The sequence below is a fragment of the Leucopleurus acutus genome, assembly GCF_964270905.1.
Source record: "Leucopleurus acutus genome assembly, chromosome: 12".
NCBI lineage: Eukaryota > Metazoa > Chordata > Mammalia > Artiodactyla > Delphinidae > Leucopleurus > Leucopleurus acutus.
The window spans coordinates 50662408-50681716 of NC_139154.1; the positions used below are offsets into that span (position 1 = coordinate 50662408).

The 19309-nt window shown below is 40.9% G+C and overlaps 1 protein-coding gene across 1 annotated transcript in view; it reads right to left on the minus strand.

The window, feature by feature from the left end:
• ALK (ALK receptor tyrosine kinase) overlaps window positions 1-19309 on the minus strand; it is a gene marked incomplete at both ends in the record, with an annotated part of 718218 nt that overhangs the window by 630060 nt on the left and 68849 nt on the right. The gene's annotated exons all lie outside the window — the stretch shown is intronic.

Here is a 19309-nt window from a genome sequence, read left to right on the forward strand (position 1 = left end):
AGGCACCATGGTTTCCAGTGTATTGGAAACCCTTAACATACATTATGCCACTTAATCTTCACAGTCACCCTGTAGTAAGGTTATCATTATTTCCTTTCTACACTTGAACATACCAAGGCTCACAGGTTAAGAGACTTACACCTACACCTGAATCAGTCTGAGTCTTGAGCTCACGCTGCACGGTGCTGAGCCTAAATGGCCAAGCGACCCATCTCTTTATGCAGTGCCATCCTCATTTCTTGAGAACGACACTGGAAGAGCTACTCCTTTCCTCCTGCTATCAAGAGATTGCTGCCTCATACAGCTGGGAAAATGGAAATGTAAAGATAAGAATCTTGATTAATAGGCTCATATATAACCTTTAATTAGTTGGTCAATATTTAAGGATTACATCCTTGAACTTTAGGAAAAATTAAAAGAACAGCTCCTAAAAATTAATTAGTAGGAATCAACACACTGACAGAAGTCTCCCTGCTTCCCTTAAATGAGTGGTTACAGGAATTTACAAGTCCTGGTTCTCACTTTAGAGCCACCAGGTCAGAGAAGATTGGAGAGACAGAGGCCCTGCCAATTTTGCACATCCATGGCTTTACAGCTCCTAGGCCAATCCTGATGAAAACTAGCCTCTGTTTAGTCTTCCCAACTCTTCAACTATTTCATTGTTTACTTCCCTGTAATTTTCTATGTGTATAGAATCATCACATTTTAACACCAAAAAGTACCCTAAAGATCATGTTTTGTTCCTTAATGTGTGACCCCATTAATTCAGATGACATTAATTTGAAATTCATGATAATTACATTAACATCGAGTGAGAGGTACTGTGGCTTCTTCCAGTTAAAATATGCATATGCTCTTTACTGATTCGCCGTCTCGTCCCAAGAAAAGATGTGACGAGACTGCCTGATTAATGTATTGAGCTTCTCTGATGGAGGAAGAGGAAAAACAGATGACATGGAGCTGTAGGTTAGGAGTCTTTCCTCTGGTGTCAGGAAAACCTGAGGTTGAATTTTGTTTCCACCATCTTCCAGCTATGTGCCCTTGGACAAGTGACTTAACCCAGCCCCAGCTCTCTCATCTGTAAAGCAGGAAATATCAGTATTAATAATGTCACTATCATAGGGTTGTTATGAGGAATAAAATAAATGTTGCATGTGGAGTGCTTGGTACATACAGTATCTAGCTCATAGTAAGTGTTTAGTAAATTACTACAGCTACTACTAGTAACGTACGTTGTCATGGTGAAAGCACCTACTATGTGCCTGGCATTTTACATACAGGACTTCACTTACTTCTCCCCTCACCTCTTGAGATAGGTTTTACATGTGAAGAAGCAGTCTGAGGATGAGTTAGTAATTCGCTCAAGGTCACCAGTTAGTAGGTACAGGAAAAGATATCTGAAACCAGATGGTTGTAAATCCACCATCAGGCTGCTTTCACCAAATCACGCCTCCCATCTAAGTGGGTAAAGGAGGACTGGTCGTGTCGTCTGTCTATCTTTGATGTGCACAAAAGGCTGAAGGTGTGTGTGGGTGTTACACGGAGGGGACAGGGGTTTCAATTTATGGAGAAGCATCATAGGTGGAAGGACCTGTGTCTCTCCTGAGGACACATAGCTGAGAACTCAACATAAGAAAGAATGTCTAACAAGTGAAGTTCTTGAGTTAGGAGGAGTGCTGAATTAGAAATAAGGTGACCTCCCAGTCTTTTCTGCCTCTAGGATTCTGTAGTAAGTTAGACCATGGTTCTTAGTTCTACTTTTTAGCTAGGTCATCTTAGCTGTCCTTGTGTAACTGCATGTGCTGGGCAGAGAACTGTGGGGATGGGATCTGGCAAATACAGGACCCTGACCTAGAGGTAGGAAACATCTAGAAGGGGTGAATGTGCATCTCTGTGGAATTTAGAACTGGACTCAAAATTATTTACCTTATTTATAAATTACCCAGAGTATGGATGTGCAATGCACTTTCAGAATTTGCAGATGACAGTAAGTTTTTTGGGGGTATTAAATCGGCAAATTGATTTGAAGAAGCCACAAGATCCTCTGAGATTATGTGGTTAGGTGGGGAAAGGCAGCAGGGGAGTTTTCTCCAACTTAAAGAATTCAGAGTTCTCAGTTCCCAGTTAAGACCTAGGGAATTCACCTGGGAGTATCTCCACGATTGGACCCCAAAGGTCTATTTAATGTGTTTCTATAGCCAAAAACATAGGAAAGAAAAAGAAAGGAAGAGGAAAAATAAAAACCAAACAGAAGATCCCATTCTGACTATACTGAATCATGGTGCAGCCACCATTGGACTGTAGCTGAGTGTGGTCTGATCCCTGCTGTTTAAGAAAACAAAAAATTCACAGGTGGGGAACCAGAGAAGAGCAGTTTCAACTATCAAAGGAACACTGAGGTTACTCTAAAATTTTTGGGATTCTTCAGTCCATATGCAAGAGCACCAAGGGAGGTATGAGTGATGTCTTCAAAATCATGAATTATAAGAATAAGAACACTGGAGAAGCTGAAGCCAGAGGTACATTTTGGAAAGGAAGTAGAAACATTCTCTAATTAAGTGAAGGAAAGCCCCATGAAATCTATTGCTCCCAAGAGGCAGAACTGACAAAGAATAAATGGTTCAGTTCAACAAATACCACTGAGGATTAGAACTAGGAGTGCTAACATTTTTTTTAATTAAACTTTTTATCTTGAGGTAAATGTAGATTCACATGTAGTTGTAAGAAATAATAAGGAAAGATCCTGCTGTGTACCTTTTACCCTGTTTCCCTCAAGGTAATATCCTGCATAACAGTAGCACAACCAGGATACTGACAATGATATAATCCAGCAGTCTTAGTCAGATTTCCCCAGTTTTAATTGTACTCGTGTGTGTGTGTGTGTGTGTGTGTGTGTGTGTGTGTGTGTGTGTGTGTATGTGTACGTGTGTGTGTGTGTATGTGTGTGTTTAGTTCTGTGCAATTTTATCACATGTGTTAGGTCTTGGATCCACCACCACCAGTCAAGGTACAGAACATTTCCATCACCACAAGGATCCCCTGTGTTGCCCTTTTATAACCACACCCACCTCTCTTTCGCCCCCATCCTCAACACCCAGTTACCACTAATTTGTTCTCCAGCTCTGTAATTTTGTCATTTCAATAATGTTACATAAGTGGAATCATAGGTGCTCTAACATTTTATGGATAACAGCATATAATTAAGGATGAGGAGCATCCCTTGAGGTAATAATTCATACCCAAAGTTGAACTACCCCTTTCACAAAGTATCTCTTATGCGCTAACAGTGGGCTACACAGACGATGGGTCTTATGGAGTTGAACTTTCTGACATTCACAGGAGATAGCCACTTTGTTTTATTTAACAACTTGAGTGGATGGGGCAGAATACAGAGGGGCCATGTCCCACTAGAGGGGCCATGCACTGGGACAGGACCCTCCATAGATGATAAGAGGAGTGACAAGAAGATGCAGGGTCTGGAGGGTCCAATGTAGACAGCAGTTGTTCAGCAAGTGGTCAGTTCTGGGATAGCAGCCAGGCTGGGCCAAAAACACCCTGGAGAGGAAGTTGGCCTCTGCTCACCCAAGAGACTATGCATTAGTGACATGTGTAAAGAAGGCGGCAAGCAGCTTAAGTTGTTGAAAACAAGCCATTTTCAAGAACTTTAAAACCACTGACTTCACCCATATGTATTAAATAATCAACAGATGGTTCCAAACGAGGAATCAGGGGCAGGCAGCAAAAAGACAGGGGAGGAGGCCACGGCAGGAAGGACAGAGACTTTGAAATCTTGCCCTTGGGAGCTGTGGTCTGAGGCTTACCCAAAGGAGGAAATTCTTAATGATGGAACTTCTGGTAATGTGACAGGTTTTTTGTTTTTTTTTAAGAAAAGGTAATTTTATTGTTATCTCTCACATCCCAGCATATGGCAACTGCTTGCTCACTCTTGTTAGGAACTCCCTTGCTCAACCATGAGGATGGGTAATGTCCGGAGGTTCTACCAGCTGGCTAGGGGACAGCCAAGGCAGAGGAGAAAAAGAGAAAAAGAATCAAGAAAACAAGGGTAAGATAACAACAGTGATTATTAAGATTTCTTGGAAATAATAATTTATTAACAAAAGCTACACTTAAATTGAACACCTCTTATGTACCAGAAGAGTCTGCTAAGGCATATACTGTTGGCAGCCATGAAAATGCACGGCTCAGATGTCCTGCTACAGGAACGCGGTTGACCAGCAGCCTCAGCAGCCACCCCTCTGACTCCGAGAGTCCACAGCAAGGCCACGCTTCTGCCTTGGCAGTTCCCAGACAACGACTGAGCAAAGCAGTGATACCACTATCAGATTCTGCCAACAAGCAGCTTTGGCTCAAGGGCTCCCCTCTGGCCTGGTCAAATCTTTCTCGGAATGCTTTCCTTCCCCTCTCCTTTGTAGGTGTCAGACCTGCATCAACATCTGAAGACCCACCACCTTTTCTGGCTTCCTTAACTTTTTCTTTCAAGGTATTTCTCCCAATAAATCTGTTGCACACCTAATCTTGTCTTGGCATCTGGTTCTCAGAAGACTTGGACAGAAACAATGCTTTATGCCATTTCATAATTATGATAACCCAAGATATAAATACTATTGTCCCCATTTTCCAGATAAGAAAACTGAGACACAGAGCGGTTAAGCGCTTGCCCAAGATCATTCAGCTAGTTCATGGGCAGAGCTGAGATCCAAACCCATGTGTGTCTGACTCCAGAGTCTGTGTTCTTCCCCCTAGCTACCCACACATGCCAGTCCTCCCTTCATCTGCCACACTGCAGTTATACTGGCCGTATTCCATGTCTTGAACACAACTGGTTCTTCTGCCTTGGGCCTTGACCCACATTGTTTCTTCTATTTGAAATGTTCTTCTCTGGAAGGGCAGGTTCCTTCTCCTCTTGGGTCTTGGCAAAGGAGTACTACCTGGCTTCCCAAACTAAGTGGATCCTTTCTGTCTTTCTCTACCTCTGCCCCTGGTTTATTTCCTCTACAACATTCACTTCAATGTAAGATTATTTCCACTGCTTTACCGCATAGTGTTTTTCTCTGTTTCTGCCCCTAGAATTCAAGTCCCAAGATATCATGTCTTTCTCTTTCCAGTGCATTGATAAATCCTACTATAGTGCTTGGCACATAGTCAATCAATACATACATATGTGCTGAATAAATGAATGTATTTGCATGGCACTTTCCCATATATATTCTCTCATTTAATGAGCAGGGGAAGAGAACACAAAGAAAAGAGGTTAAATCCATTGGATGAGAGAAAAAGATCATGCCACATCTCTATAACAGTCTCAGGTGCCAGGGTGTCTCTAACGATGGAAGAGTCTGCAGCTTGAGAGGACACATCCATCTTGGGAGAAAGGACAGTGTTTTTCCTAGAAGAGATGTGTATAGAGCCAGCAGTTCATGTGAGTCACACTGTGATGACAAACACCTACCATCCTCAACCCTGAAGGACACTGGAATCAAGCAGGGCTGATATCCATCAAAGGTGTCAGAGATGTCAGCCAGGTTCTCTCAGCCACACTCTGGCCTGATGCTACTAAGTTGAATGGGTTTGCCCCTGTCAATCCAGGGCAGAACTTACCTGCAGGCAATTAGATTAGCAGAGCTGGTGGCTGACTCAATGACATCTTCCCAACATGGCCATGACCTCTCTGCCACCCTAAAATGACTTCACAGGGCACGTTCACTCAGTGGGACTGCTACTTAGCCCCCACTTTTACTGAGAAGCTGGCCAGAACTATTTCAAAATAGTGGGATTAGAGTTAGGATTTCCAGGAGCAGAAGGAGGAGACAAGCCCTCCCTTTCTTGGGTGAGGGGGAGACCCTTTCTGGCAAATCTAGGACAATACTTCCTGAGACTCTTTCAAGAGGGACTGCAGCTGCTCCCCTGATGCAAGATTCATCCTCACTGAACTCAAACTTCTAGATCACCTCCTAAATCATCCTGGAAGCCACTGGGTTCAGCACCAAATCCTGGTCTATTCCACCCAACATCTAGTTATATCATCATCATTTGATCTCTCTTGGAAAATTCTCCTCATCTTACATGTTATAGAGAACTTAGCTTGTCTATCATTGTTTGATGCTAATCATCATCATCCTCATCTTGTCATCATCACGGTCATCCTCATCATCCAATAATCCCATGTATTTTAAATATATCCTTACAGATTATAAAGTATCTTCAGACACATGATCTCATTTAATTTTGACAACAATTCTCCTTGCATAAAAGAAATGCATTATTTAGGACCTTCTGTTACAATGGCTAGAGAGACAATTCATACTAGCTCCAGCCAACAAGGGAAGATTTTGCTAGGACTCAGGCTGTCTCAGAGAACCCAAGAACAAGCAAATAGTTGGGCGTCCAGAGCACACTGGTACCTGGGCCTGGGAAACTCCCACGACCCCTCTCAGCTTCTTTTGTCTCCACCTTTCTGCCAATTTGCTTTATTTGTTTTTCATGTGTGAATTGACTTCCTCTGCTCCTCAGTTTGATGTATAACAATCCACATACCCAGACACTCATAGATTCACATTCTACTCTCTCTCCTGACACAACTCACTCCTATCCCCAAATTCCAGGATAAGAAACTGTTGGCCCATCTTTGCTCAGATATCCATCCCTAGATCACATGACTGTGGTCATGGGGGCATGAGGGTAGGGACTGTGGTGAAGGAAAACCTAGGCTGGCAAAAAGCCTGTCTGGTACAAAGAAACTGAAAGTTGAAAAGGCAAATTTATTTAAATAGATAATGTGTGTGAAATCACCTAACATTCTGTCCGGCACATAGTTAGTGTTCCAAAATAGAAGATATTATTGTTATTGATATTCTTATTATCGCCCAAAGTCATATTACCAGTAAGAGAGGACTCAGAACTTGAAACCAGGTCTCTGGATGCCAAAGGTCTCTCTCCCCAGGGCCCAAAGTTCTCTGGGGGCAGGGACCAATCTATTCAGCATCATATCCTTGGCATCTAGCCCAGTGCTTGGCAGGAAATTAGTTCTTTACGTTTTGAAAAATAAACAGTTGTTTCCACTGTTTCTAAAGCCACAGCAACATCAATGTCTTTCTCAGGGCAGAGAAAGACAAGGTTATGGGGAAAATGTAGGCTGACCCTGACCAGCCTAGAGGCTGCAGAAGGGTCTCCTCCCACTCCTCAGGAAGTAGAATGAGTCCACCTCGATCCTCAGGAGATCATCTCCTCCACATCACTTCCTATCTCCAGCTCAGTTCCAGGAACTGAACTCACTCCCCCTGACTCTCTGGTTAACTGGAGTGAAAAGAAGGGCAATGAAACCCCTTCATGTCTACAGAGCCGCAGTTGACAGCGTGATGAGCAATACACTGGGGGCCTCGAGCAGGGGGAGCTGGCAGCGTCTGCCGCCTTTCAGGAGAGGTGCCAGCTCAGTGTGCGGCATGCTCAAGGCTTTCACAGCCCACTGGGGGTTGGCGGGTTTAGCGGACCTTGTCTAAGGACCAAACCTACATGGGAGTGGAAGAATTTTTAATTTCTATGGTAATAAGGAGCTTAAACTGCAGTTCTATTTACAGGTTAAACTTATGAGCTACATCCCTATGCTGAAGGCTGATCACTATGATATGCAGATTTGGCAGGGACTAGCGAGGACTAAAGAGAACCTACATGAGGAGGAATTAGAGTTTGCAGATGAAAAGAACTCCATGATTAAAGGCTTCGAGAGAAACTGAAACAGAGAAGGGACTGAAGGAAAAAAGTCCTTAAAGACCTATTGAAAATGTGCCACATGGAGAACAAGTCACCTGTTTGAAAATCCAAAACTCTTGCAACAGTCGTGTGGGCAAGACAAGCGCATCACGCATCCCGGTGAGGCTCCTGGGGGCTCTGTGTTCCTGCTCTCTCTGATCTGTGGTTCATAGGCGGCAGTGAGCAACGGAAACCCAGGGTGCCTGTCACAACTGTGCATTCCTAGGCATTTTTGCCACTTGCAAACAAGTCAGTTTCTACCTTTTGGCAAAAATATATACACTGGCTCAATATCTGACGGGTGAAATTCATTATCTGGCTGGCACTGGATGACAGTTTCCAGGGTGACAGAAGGATTAATATATTTACATAAAGAAAGCCTGCAGCCCACTCCACATTCCACAGGATAGATACTTCACTGAACAACAGCAGAATGATAGGTTGAAGGGGAAACTTCTAGAAAATAGTCTTCATTTTATCGAGGCCCAGAACTCAAATGAGCATGTCAAAGAAGGCAAAATAAAGTTATTTTCTTGTGTCCTTACATCCCTTCAAAGAAGTCTGGTCCTTAAAAAAAATCAGGAGATTGTCATAATGTCCTCCAGAGTGAAGGCACCTGGAGTAGAAGTACCATAAACCAAAACCGTCATTTGCTCAGTATGTAACTTCTGTATTAAGAACAGTCAAAATGGTATTTCTGGAAGGTAATTTGATCTAATTACAAGGTTCACTTGTCCTAAAGAGATATTCAACCATTCTGTTGCTCTGCGCATGCTACTCAACTGATTCATGAATTGCTGTTTTGTCCCTGACAACTTGAGGGCTTACAATTGCCTTATGACTTAGGATGTTTTGTAATCCCCTTTCGGGAAAACTGAAACACAAAGAGACTGAGAAGCGGCCCAGAGTCACAAAATAAGACTGTCACCACATCAAAAGGAAATTGAGGCCTGTAAGTGGAGATGCAAGGACTCCAGGTCATGGCATCTTAGCTTGAGCTATTGTTCTTTGTAACCTCGGCAAACTCTTTTACTACACTGGCTCTTCAATTTCCTCATTTCCTCCATATTTGGCCTTCCTGCCTCCCAGAGTTGTCCTAAGGGCAAAGTGTCCTTGCACTGCTTGAGTGAGGAGTGTGGTGGAAGGAGATGACACAGCCACAGTTGGTGAGGATGGAGGAATGGGCAGCTGCCCAGGGAGCAGTGTCATCAGTTCCCATGGTGGGTGACAACAGAGAAGACACGGGCCCTGCAGAAGCAGGTGGACAGCAAGGGTGGCAGGAGCAGGTAGGATGGACCTGGGAGGCCCAGAGCCTGGAGAGTACTCCTAATGCTTCAGCTGAAACAGACTGAGGACTACCCATTAAGGAGGGAGTGGTGAGTAGAAAGGCTATAGAGTTAAAGCAGGAAGGTGGGAGTATGTATTCCAGAAGCCAAGAAAAGGAAAAAGAAGGAAAACAGATGGGCTGATTGTCTCATCTGGCTTTAAAAGAAGCCCCAAGAAGGAAGGTGGCCAGGAGAAAGAAAGGGATGAGGGGCCCCTGCCCTTGATTCGTCTATTTACTCATTCAATAATTTTGAGCACCTACTACGTACCAGTCACTGTTCTGGGCACTTATAAGACATCCATGAACGTCAATAGACAAAGATTCTGCCTTTGTAAAGTTTATATTCTACAGAGGAGAAATAAACAATAAATAATAAGATAAAATTATCTAGATTGCATGTTAAATGATGTGTTATTGAAGAAAAAATAAAGCAAGGAAGGGTAATAGAGAGTTCCAGGGTGTGGGTGAAGTCACATTTATTTTTGGTTTTTTTTTGGTTTTTTTTGGCGGTACGCGGGCCTCTCACTGTTGTGGCCTCTCCCGTTGCGGAGCACAGGCTCCGGACGCACAGGCTCAGCGGCCATGGCTCACGGGCCCACCTGCCCCGTGGCACGTGGGATCTTCCCGGACCGGGGCACGAACCTGCGTCCCCTGCATCGGCAGGTGGATTCTCAACCAGTGCGCCACCAGGGAAGCCCTGAAGTCACATTTAAATAGGGTGGTAAGGAGAGACTTCACTAAGAAGGTGACTTTGAGCAAATATATGAAGTTATTGAGGCAGCGAACCATGTGTGTATCTGGGGGAAGAGAACATCAAGCAGGAGAAATATTCTAAGCCTCATGTTCTAGGTCAGCTTGTCAAAGCTTCCTGCCCTGATAATGTACCTCATCAAAAGATGGCAACAACAATATCTTGCATCCCACATGCTCAACTTTTTTTTATTTTTACATTCAACAAATATTTATTAGTTACTTTTACACATGCCCCCTCATGCCTTGAAACTTGGTTTCTAACCCAACTCCCTGTTCCCAGCTCAATGGATTTGTGGTATAAACAAATAACAAAACTCACAGTGTTTGTCCTGGGAGGCACTGTTGTATGATATTTATTTCTTTTTTTATACAGCAGGTTCTTATTAGTTATCTATTTTATACATATTAGGGTATACACGTCAATCCCAATCTCCCAATTCATCACACCACCACCACTCCCCACTTTCCCCCCTTGGTGTCCATACGTTTGTCCTCTACATTTTTCTCTCTATTTATGGCTTGCAAACCGGTTCATCTGTACCATTTTTCTAGATTCCACATAAAAGCGTTAATACACAATATTTGTTTTTCTCCTTCTGACTTAACTTCACTCTGTATGACAGTCTCTAGGTCCATCCACATCTCTACAAATGACCCAACTGCATTCCTTTTTATGGCTGATATTCCATTGTATATATGTACCACATCTTCTTTATCCATTCGTCTGATGATGGGCATTTAGGTTGCTTCCATGACCTGGTTATTGTAAACAGTGCTGCAATGAACACTGGGGTTCATGTGCCTTTTTGAATTATGGTTATCTCTGGATGTATGCCCAGTAGTGGGATTGCTGGGTCATACGTTAATTCTATTTTTAGTTTTTTAAGGAACCTCCATACTGTTCTCCATAGTGGCTGTATCAATTTACATTCCCACCAACAGTGCAAGGGGGTTCCCTTTTCGCCACACCCTCTCCAGCATTTGTTGTTGGTAGATTTTCTGAGGGATGCCCATTCTAACCGGTGTGAGGTGATACCTCATTGCAGTTTTGATTTGCATTTCTCTAATAATTAGTGATGTTGAGCAGCTTTTCATGTACCTCTTGGCCATCTGTATGTCTTCTTTGAAGAAACGTCTATTTGGGTCTTCTGCCCATTTTTTGATTGGGTTGTTTGTTTTTCTAATATTGAGCTCCATGAGCTGTTTATATATTTTGGAGATTAATCCTTTGTCTGTTGATTCGCTTGCAAATATTTTCTCCCATTCTGAGGGCTGCCTTTTTGTCTTATCTACAGTTTCATTTGCTGTGCAAAAGATTTTAAATTTCATTAGGTCCCATTTGTTTTTTATTTTCATTACTCTAGGAGGTGGGTCAAAAAAAATCTTGCTGTGATTTACGTCAGAGCGTTCTTCCTATGTTTTCCTCTAAGAGTTTTATAGTGTCCGGTCTTACATTTAGGTCTTTAATCCATTTTGAGTTTATTTTTGTATATGGTGTTAGGGAGTGTTCTCACTTCATTCTTTTACATGTAGCTATACAGTTTTCCCAGCACCCCTTATTGAAGAGACTGTCTTTTCTCTATTGTATATGCTTGCCTCCTTTGTCATAGATTAGTTGACCAGAGGTGCATGGGTTTATCTCTGGACTTTCCATCCTGTTCCATTGATCTATATTTCTGTTTTTGCGCCAGTACCATATGGTCTTGAGTACTGTAGTTTTGTAGTATAGACTGAAGTCAGGGAGTCTGATTCCTCCAGCTCTGTTTTTTTCCCTCAAGGTTGCTTTGGCTATTTGGGGTCTTTTGTGTCTCCATACAAATTTTAAGATTTTTTGTTCTAGTTCTGTAAAAAATGCCGTTGGTAATTTGATAGGGATTGCATTGAATCTGTAGATGGCTTTCGGTAGTACAGTCATTTTCACAATGTTGATTTTTCTAATCCAAGAACATGGTATATCTCACCATCTGTTTGTGTTATCTTTGATTTCTTTCCTCAGTGTCTTATAGTTATCTGAATACAGGTCTTTTACCTCCTTAGGTAGGTTTATTCCTAGGTATTTTATCCTTTTTGTTGTAGTGGTGAATGGGATTGTTTCCTTGTTTCGCTTTTTGATATTTTGCTGTTAGTGTATAGGAATGCAGGAGATTTCTGTGCATTGATTTTGCATCCTGAAACTTTACCAAATTCATCGATGAGCTCTAGTAGTTTTCTGGTGGCATCTTAAGGATTATCTATGTAGAGTATCATGTCATCTGCAAACAGTGACAGTTTTACTTCTTCTTTTCCAATTTGGATTCATTTTATTTCTTTTTCTTCTCTGATTGCTGTGGCTAGAACTTCCAAAACTATGTTGAATAATATTGGTGAGAGTGGACATCCTTGTCTTGTTCCTGATCTTAGAGGAAATGCTTTCAGTTTTTCACCATTGAGAATGATGTTTGCTGTGTGTTTGTCATATATGGCCTTTATTATGTTGAGGTAGGTTCCCTCTATGCCCACTTTCTGAAGAGTTTTTATGATAAATGGGTGTTGAATTTTGTCCAAAGCTTTTTCTGCCTCTATTGAGATGATCATATGGTTTTCATTCTTCAATTTGTTAATATGGTGTATCAAACTGATTGATATGCATATACTGAATAATCCTTGCATCCCTGGGATAAATCCCACTTGATCATGGTGTATGATCCTTTTAATGTGTTGTTGGATTCTGTTTGTTAGTATTTTCTTGAGGATTTTTACATCTATATTCATCAGTGATATTGGTCTGTAAATTTCTTTTTTTGCAGTATCTTTGTCTGGTTTTGGTATCAGGGTAATGGTGGCCTTGTAGAATGAGTTTGGGAATGTTCCTTCCTCAGCAATTTTTTGGAAGAGTTTGAAAAGGATGGGTGTTAGCTCTTCTCTAAATGTTTGATAGAATTCACCTGTGAATCCATCTGTTCCTGGGCTTTTGTTTGTTGGAAGATTTTTAATCACAGTTTCAATTTCATCACTTGTGACTGGTCTGTTCATATTTTCTATTTCTTCCTGGTTCAGTCTTGGAAGGTTATAACTTTCTAAGAATTTGTCCATTTCTTCCAGGTTGTCCATTTTATTGGCACAGAGTTGCTTATAGTAGTCTCTTAGGATGCTTTGTATTTCTGCGGTGTCAGTTGTTACTTCTCCTTTTTCATTTCCAATTCTATAGATTTGAGTCTTCTCCCTTTTTTTCTTGATGAGTCTGGCTAATGGTTTATCAATTTTGTTTATCTTCTCAAAGAACCAGCTTTTAGTTTTATTGATCTTTGGTACTGTTTTCTTTGTTTCTATTTCATTTATTTCTCCTCTGATCTTTATGACTTCTTTCTTTATACTAACTTTGGGTTTTGTTTGTTCTCTTTTATCTAGTTCCTTTAGGTGTAAGGTTAGATTGTTTAATTGAGATTTTTCTTGTTTCTTGAGGTAGGATTGTGTTGCTATAAACGTCCCTCTTAGAACTGCTTTTGCTGCATCCCATAGGTTTTGGATCATCGTGTTGTCATTGCCATTTGTCTCTAGGTATTTTTTGATTTCCTCTTTGATTCCTTCAGTAATCTCTTATTTAGTAACATATTGTTTACCCTCCATGTGTTTGTGTTTTTTACATTGTTTTCCCTGTAATTGATTTCTAATCTCATAGCTTGTGGTCAGAAAAGATGCTTGATATGATTTCATATTTCTTAAATTTACCAAGGCTTGATTTGTGACCCAATATGTGATCTATCCTGGAGAATGGTCCATGTGCACTTGAGAAGAAAGTGTATTCTGCAACTTTTGGGTGGAATGCCCTATAAATATTAATTAAATCTATCTGGTTTACTGTGTCATTTAAAGCTTGTGTTTCCTTATTAATTTTCTGTCTGGATGATCTGTCCATTGGTGTAAGTGACATGTTAAAGTCCCCCACTATTATTGTGTTACTGTCGATTTCCTCTTTCATAGCTGTTAGCAGTTGCCTTATGTATTGAGGTGTTCCTCTGTCAGATGCATATATATTTATAATTGTTATATCTTTTTCTTGGATTGATCCCTTGATCATTATGTAGTGTCCTTTCTTGTCTCTTGTAACATTCTTTATTTTAAGGTCTATTTTTTCTGATATGAGTATTGCTACTCCAGCTTTCTTTTGATTTCCCTTTGCATGGAATATCTTATTCTGTCCCCTCACTTTCAGTCTGTATGTGTCGCTAGGTCTGAAGTGGGTCCCTTGTAGACAGCATATATACAGGTCTTGTTTTTGTATCCATTCAGGGAGCCTGTGTCTTTTGGTTGGAGCGTTTAATCCGTTCACATTTAAGGTAATTATCGATATGTATGTTCCTAGTACCATTTTTTTAATTGTTTGGGGTTTGTTTTTGTAGGTCCTTTTATTTTCTTGTGTTTCCCACTTAGAGAAGTTCCTTTAGCATTTGTCATAGAGCTGGTTTGGTGGTGCAGAATTCTCTTAGCTTTTGCTTGTCTGTAAAGCTTTTGATTTCTCCATCAAATCTGAATGAGATCCTTGCTGTTCAGATTAGAGTAATCTAATCTGAGTAATCTTGGTTGTAGTTTCTTCCCTTTCATCACTTTAAATATGTCATGCCACTCCCTTCTGGCTTGTAGAGTTTCTGCTGAGAAATCAGCTGTTAACCTTACAGGTGTTCCCTTGTATGCTATTTGTTGTTTTTCCCTTGCTGCTTTCAATTAGTTTTCTTTGCCTTTTTTTTTTTTTTTTTTTTTTTTTTTGTCAATTTGATTACTCTGTGTCTCAGCATGTTTCTCCTTGGGTTTATCCAGCCTGGACTCTCTGAACTTCCTTTCCCATGTTGGGGAAGTTTTTGACTATAATCTCTTCAAATATTTTCTCGGGTCCTTTCTTTCTCTCTTCTCCTTCTGGGACCCCTATAATGCAAATGTTGGTGCGTTTAATGTTTTCCCAGAGGTCTCTTAGGCTGTCGTCATTTCTTTTCACTCTTTTTTTCTTTATGCAGTTCCATGGCAGTGAATTCCACCATTCCATGTTCCAGGTCACTTATCTGTTTTTCTGCCTCAGTTATTCTGCTATTGATTCCTTCTAGTGTATTTTTCATTTCAGTTATTGTATTGTTCATCTCTGTTTGTTTGTTCTTTAATTCTTCTAGGTGTTTGTTCTTTAATTCTTCTAGGTCTTTGTTAAAAATTTCTTGCATCTTCTCGATCTTTGCCTCCATTCTTTTTCTGAGGTCCTGGATCATCTTCAATATCATTACTCTGAATTCTTTTTCTGAAAGGTTGCCTATCTCCACTTTAGTTAGTTGTTTTTCTGGGCTTTTATCTTGTTCCTACATCTGGTATATAATCCTCTGCCTTTTCATTTTGTCTACCTTTCTGTGAATGTGGTTTTTCTTCCACAGGCTGCAGGATTGTAGTTCTTCTTGCTTCTGCTGTCTGCCCTCTGGTGGATGAGGCTCTCTAAGAGGCTTGTGCAAGCTTCTGATGGGAGAGAATGGTGGTGGGTAGATCCGGGTGTTGCTCTGGTGGGCAGAGCTCAGTTAAACTTTAATCTGCTTGTCTGCTGATGGGTGGGGCTGAGTTCCCTCCCTGTTGGTTGTTTTGCCTGAGGTGACCCTGCACTGGAGCCTGTGGGCTCTTTGCTGAGGCTAATGGCAGACTCCAGGAGGGCTCACGCCAAGGAGTATTTCCCAGAACTTCTTCGGACTATGTCCTTGTCCCTGTGGTGAGCCACAGCCGACCCCTGCCTCTGCAGGAGACACTCCAACACTAGCAGGTAGGTCTGGTTCAGTCTCCTATGGGGCCACTGCTCCTTTCCCTGGGTCCCGATGCACACACTACTTTGTGTGTGCCCTCCAAGAATGGAGTCTCTGTTTCCCCCAGTCCTGTCGAAGTCCTGCAATCAAATCATGCTAGACTTCAAAGTCTGATTCTCTGGAATTCCTCCTCCCGTTGCTGGACCCCCAGGATAGGAAGCCTGACGTCGGGCTCAGAACATTTACTCCAGTGGGTGGACTTCTGTGGTATAATTGTTCTCCAGTTTGGGAGTCACCCACCCAGCAGTTACGGGATTTGATTTTGTTGTGATTGCACCCCACCTACCATCTCAGTGTGGCTTCTCCTTTGTCTTTGGATGTGGGGTATCTTTTTTGGTGAGTTCTATGTCTTCCTGTCAATGATTGTTCAGCAGTTAGTTGTGATTCTAGTGCTCTAGCAAGAGGGAGTGAGGACACATCCTTCTACTCTGCCATCATGAGAAGCTGTCTCCCACAGGCTGTCCTTATAATGTGACTTTAACACTCCTTCTATCACCTTAAGTCTTGAGACTGGCAGAAAAATGATCCTACGTAACTTCTGAGCCATAAAAGGTAGTAAAGCTTGTGTCTGGTTCTGTTGGGACACTCACTCTTGGAACCCAGCCACCAAACAGTGAGGAATCCCATATAGCCACCTGGGGTGACAAGTAGGTATTCTGGCTGGCAGTCTCATCTGAGATCTCAGCTGACAGCCACCCTCAATCAGTAGGCAGATGACTGAACAAATCTTCAGATGATTCCAGCCCCTAGCCATCAGTCTCTTCCAGACATTGAGTCTTCTGAGTTGAAGCCTCAGATATCGTGGAGCAGAAGCAAGACGTCCTTGTGATGCTCTTTCCAATTCCTGACTCATATAATCCATGGGCATAATAAAGTAGGTGTTTTATACCTCTAAGTTTGAGTGGTTTGTTATGCAGCGAGAGAAAACTGGAGCATACATATTAGAGTGTAGAGCCTACGCCAGCTAAAAATAAAATATTAATTTGCTTGTCCTTTGTGCCTATACCTTCCTTAGGTACCTCTAAGGGAGGAAAGTGGTTTGGCTAAGGTAAGATTAATGTGTTTCTTTGTCCCTTGAACTAGGAACTGCCTAATATTCCCAACATTACCCCTAACAGAGATCAACAAAAAGGAACAAATAGGCCATAAACAAACCTTATTAAAAAGTTAAAAGAAGTATCACAAATCAGTAAAGAAGAGAAGATTATTTAAAAATTGATACTGGAAGAACTGGTTAACTACTCAGTAGAAAATCAATTTAGATCCTACACTTAAATAAATTCAGTATGATCAAAGAGCGTAATATAAACAATCAAATAATAAAACAGAAGAAAATATGGATAAAGGAATACTTTATTTCTTGTGGGGAAAGACTTTCTAAATTTAAAAGCAAAGAATTACAAAGGAAAATACTGTCAGACTGAGCTGCATGCCAAAAAATTATAAGCAATTTTAAAAGACAATGACTAAGGAATAATATCTGCAACAAAGATTATAAGCAAATGAGCAAATACCAAAAAACAAACAAACGAAACAAAAACACTAAGATCCCAATTGATTAATGGGCAAAGAATGCAAACAGAAAAATTCGAAGTGGGAAAATCCAAATGGTAAGTACTCAACCTGATGGGTTATCAAAGAATTTTGAATTAAAATAATAATGAGGTAATAATGATCTTCATCTATAATAATAGCAAAATGATAATAATGCTGTATTGTGAGCTGAGTATTCTCATACATTACTGGTGGAAGTATACATTTAAATAATCTTTGGTGAAGTAAGTTGGCAAAATGCATAATAGCAAATCAAAAGAAAAAAGTACTTGAAAACAAGTTAGGGTAAATTTCCACCATTAGAGAAAGAGTTAATCAAATTATGATATATCTATTAAAGAAAATAGTATGCAGTTATTAAAATCATGTTTACAAAGATATTTTAAATCAGCAAGCTACAGTGCTGGACACCCTATGCCTAACAACTAGCAAGACAGAAATACAACCCCATCCACTAGCACAGAGGCCGCCTAAAATAATAATAAGGCCACAGACACCCCAAAACACACCACCAGACGTGGACATGCCCACCAGAAAGACGAGATCCAGCCTCATCCACCAGAACACAGGCACTAGTCCCCTCCACCAGGAAGCCTTCACAACCCACTGAACCAACCTTAGCCACTGCGGACAGAAACCAAAAACAACGGAAGCTACGAACCAATAGCCTGTGAAGAGGAGACCCCAAAACAGTAAGTTAAGCAAAATGAGAAGACAGAGAAACACACAGCAGATGAAGGAACAAGGAAAAAACCCACCAGACCTAAAAAATGAAGAGGAAACAGGCAGTCTACCTGAAAAAGAATTCAGAATAATGATAGTAAAGATGATCCAAAATCTTGGAAATAGAATGGAGAAAATATAAGAAACGTTTAACAAGGACCTAGAAGAACTAAAGAGCAACACAACAGAGATAAACAAAACAATAAATGAAATTAAAAATTCTCAAAAGGGATCAACAGCAGAATAACTGAGGCAGAAGAACAGATAAGTGACCTGGAAGATAAAAAAAGTGGAAATAACTACTGCAGAGCAGAATGAAGAAAAAAGAATGAAAAGAATAGGGGACAGTCTCAGAGACCTCTGGGACAACATTAAACACATCAACATTCGAATTATAGGGGTCCCAGAAGAAGAAGAGAAAAATAAAGGCACTGAGAAAATATTGGAAGAGACTATAGTTGAAAACTTCCCTAATATGGGAAAGGAAATAGTTGGTGAACTCCAGGAAGCACAGAGAGTCCCATACAGGATAAATCCAAGAAGAAACACCCCAAGACACATATTAATCAAACTATCAAAAATTAAATACAAAGAATAAATATTAAAAGCAGCAAGGGAAAAACAACAAGTAACACATAAGGGAATCCCCATAAGGTTAACAGCTGATTTCTCAGCAGAAACTCTGCAAGCCAGAAGGAAGTGGCAGGATATATTTAAAGTGATGAAAGAGAAAAACCTACAACCAAGATTACTCTACCCAGCAAGGATCTCATTCAGATTTGACAGAGAAATTAAAAGCTTTACAGACAAGCAAAAGCTAAGAGAATTCAGCACCACCAAACCAGCTTTACAACAAATGCTAAAGGAACTTCTCTAGGCAGGAAACACAAGACAAGGAAAAGACCTACAAAAACAAACCCAAAACAATTAAGAAAATGGTAACAGGAACATACATATCGATAATTACTTTAAATGTAAATGGATTAAATGCTCCAACCAAGAGACATACACTGGATGAATAGATACAAAAACAAGACCCGTATATATGCTGTCTACAAGAGACCCACTTCAGACCTAGGGACACTTACAGACTGAAAGTCAGGGGATGGAAAAAGATATGCCATGCAAATGGAAATCAAAAGAAATCTGGAGTAGCAATTCTCATATCAGAGAAAATAGACTTTAAAATAAAGACTATTACAAGACACAAAGAAGGACACTACATAATCATCAAGGGATCGATCCATGAAGAAGATATAACAATTGTAATATTTATGCACCCAACATAGGAGCACCCGAATACATAGGGCAAATACTAACAGCCATAAAAGGGGAAATCAACAGCAACACAATCATAGTAGGGGACTTTAACCAAAATGAA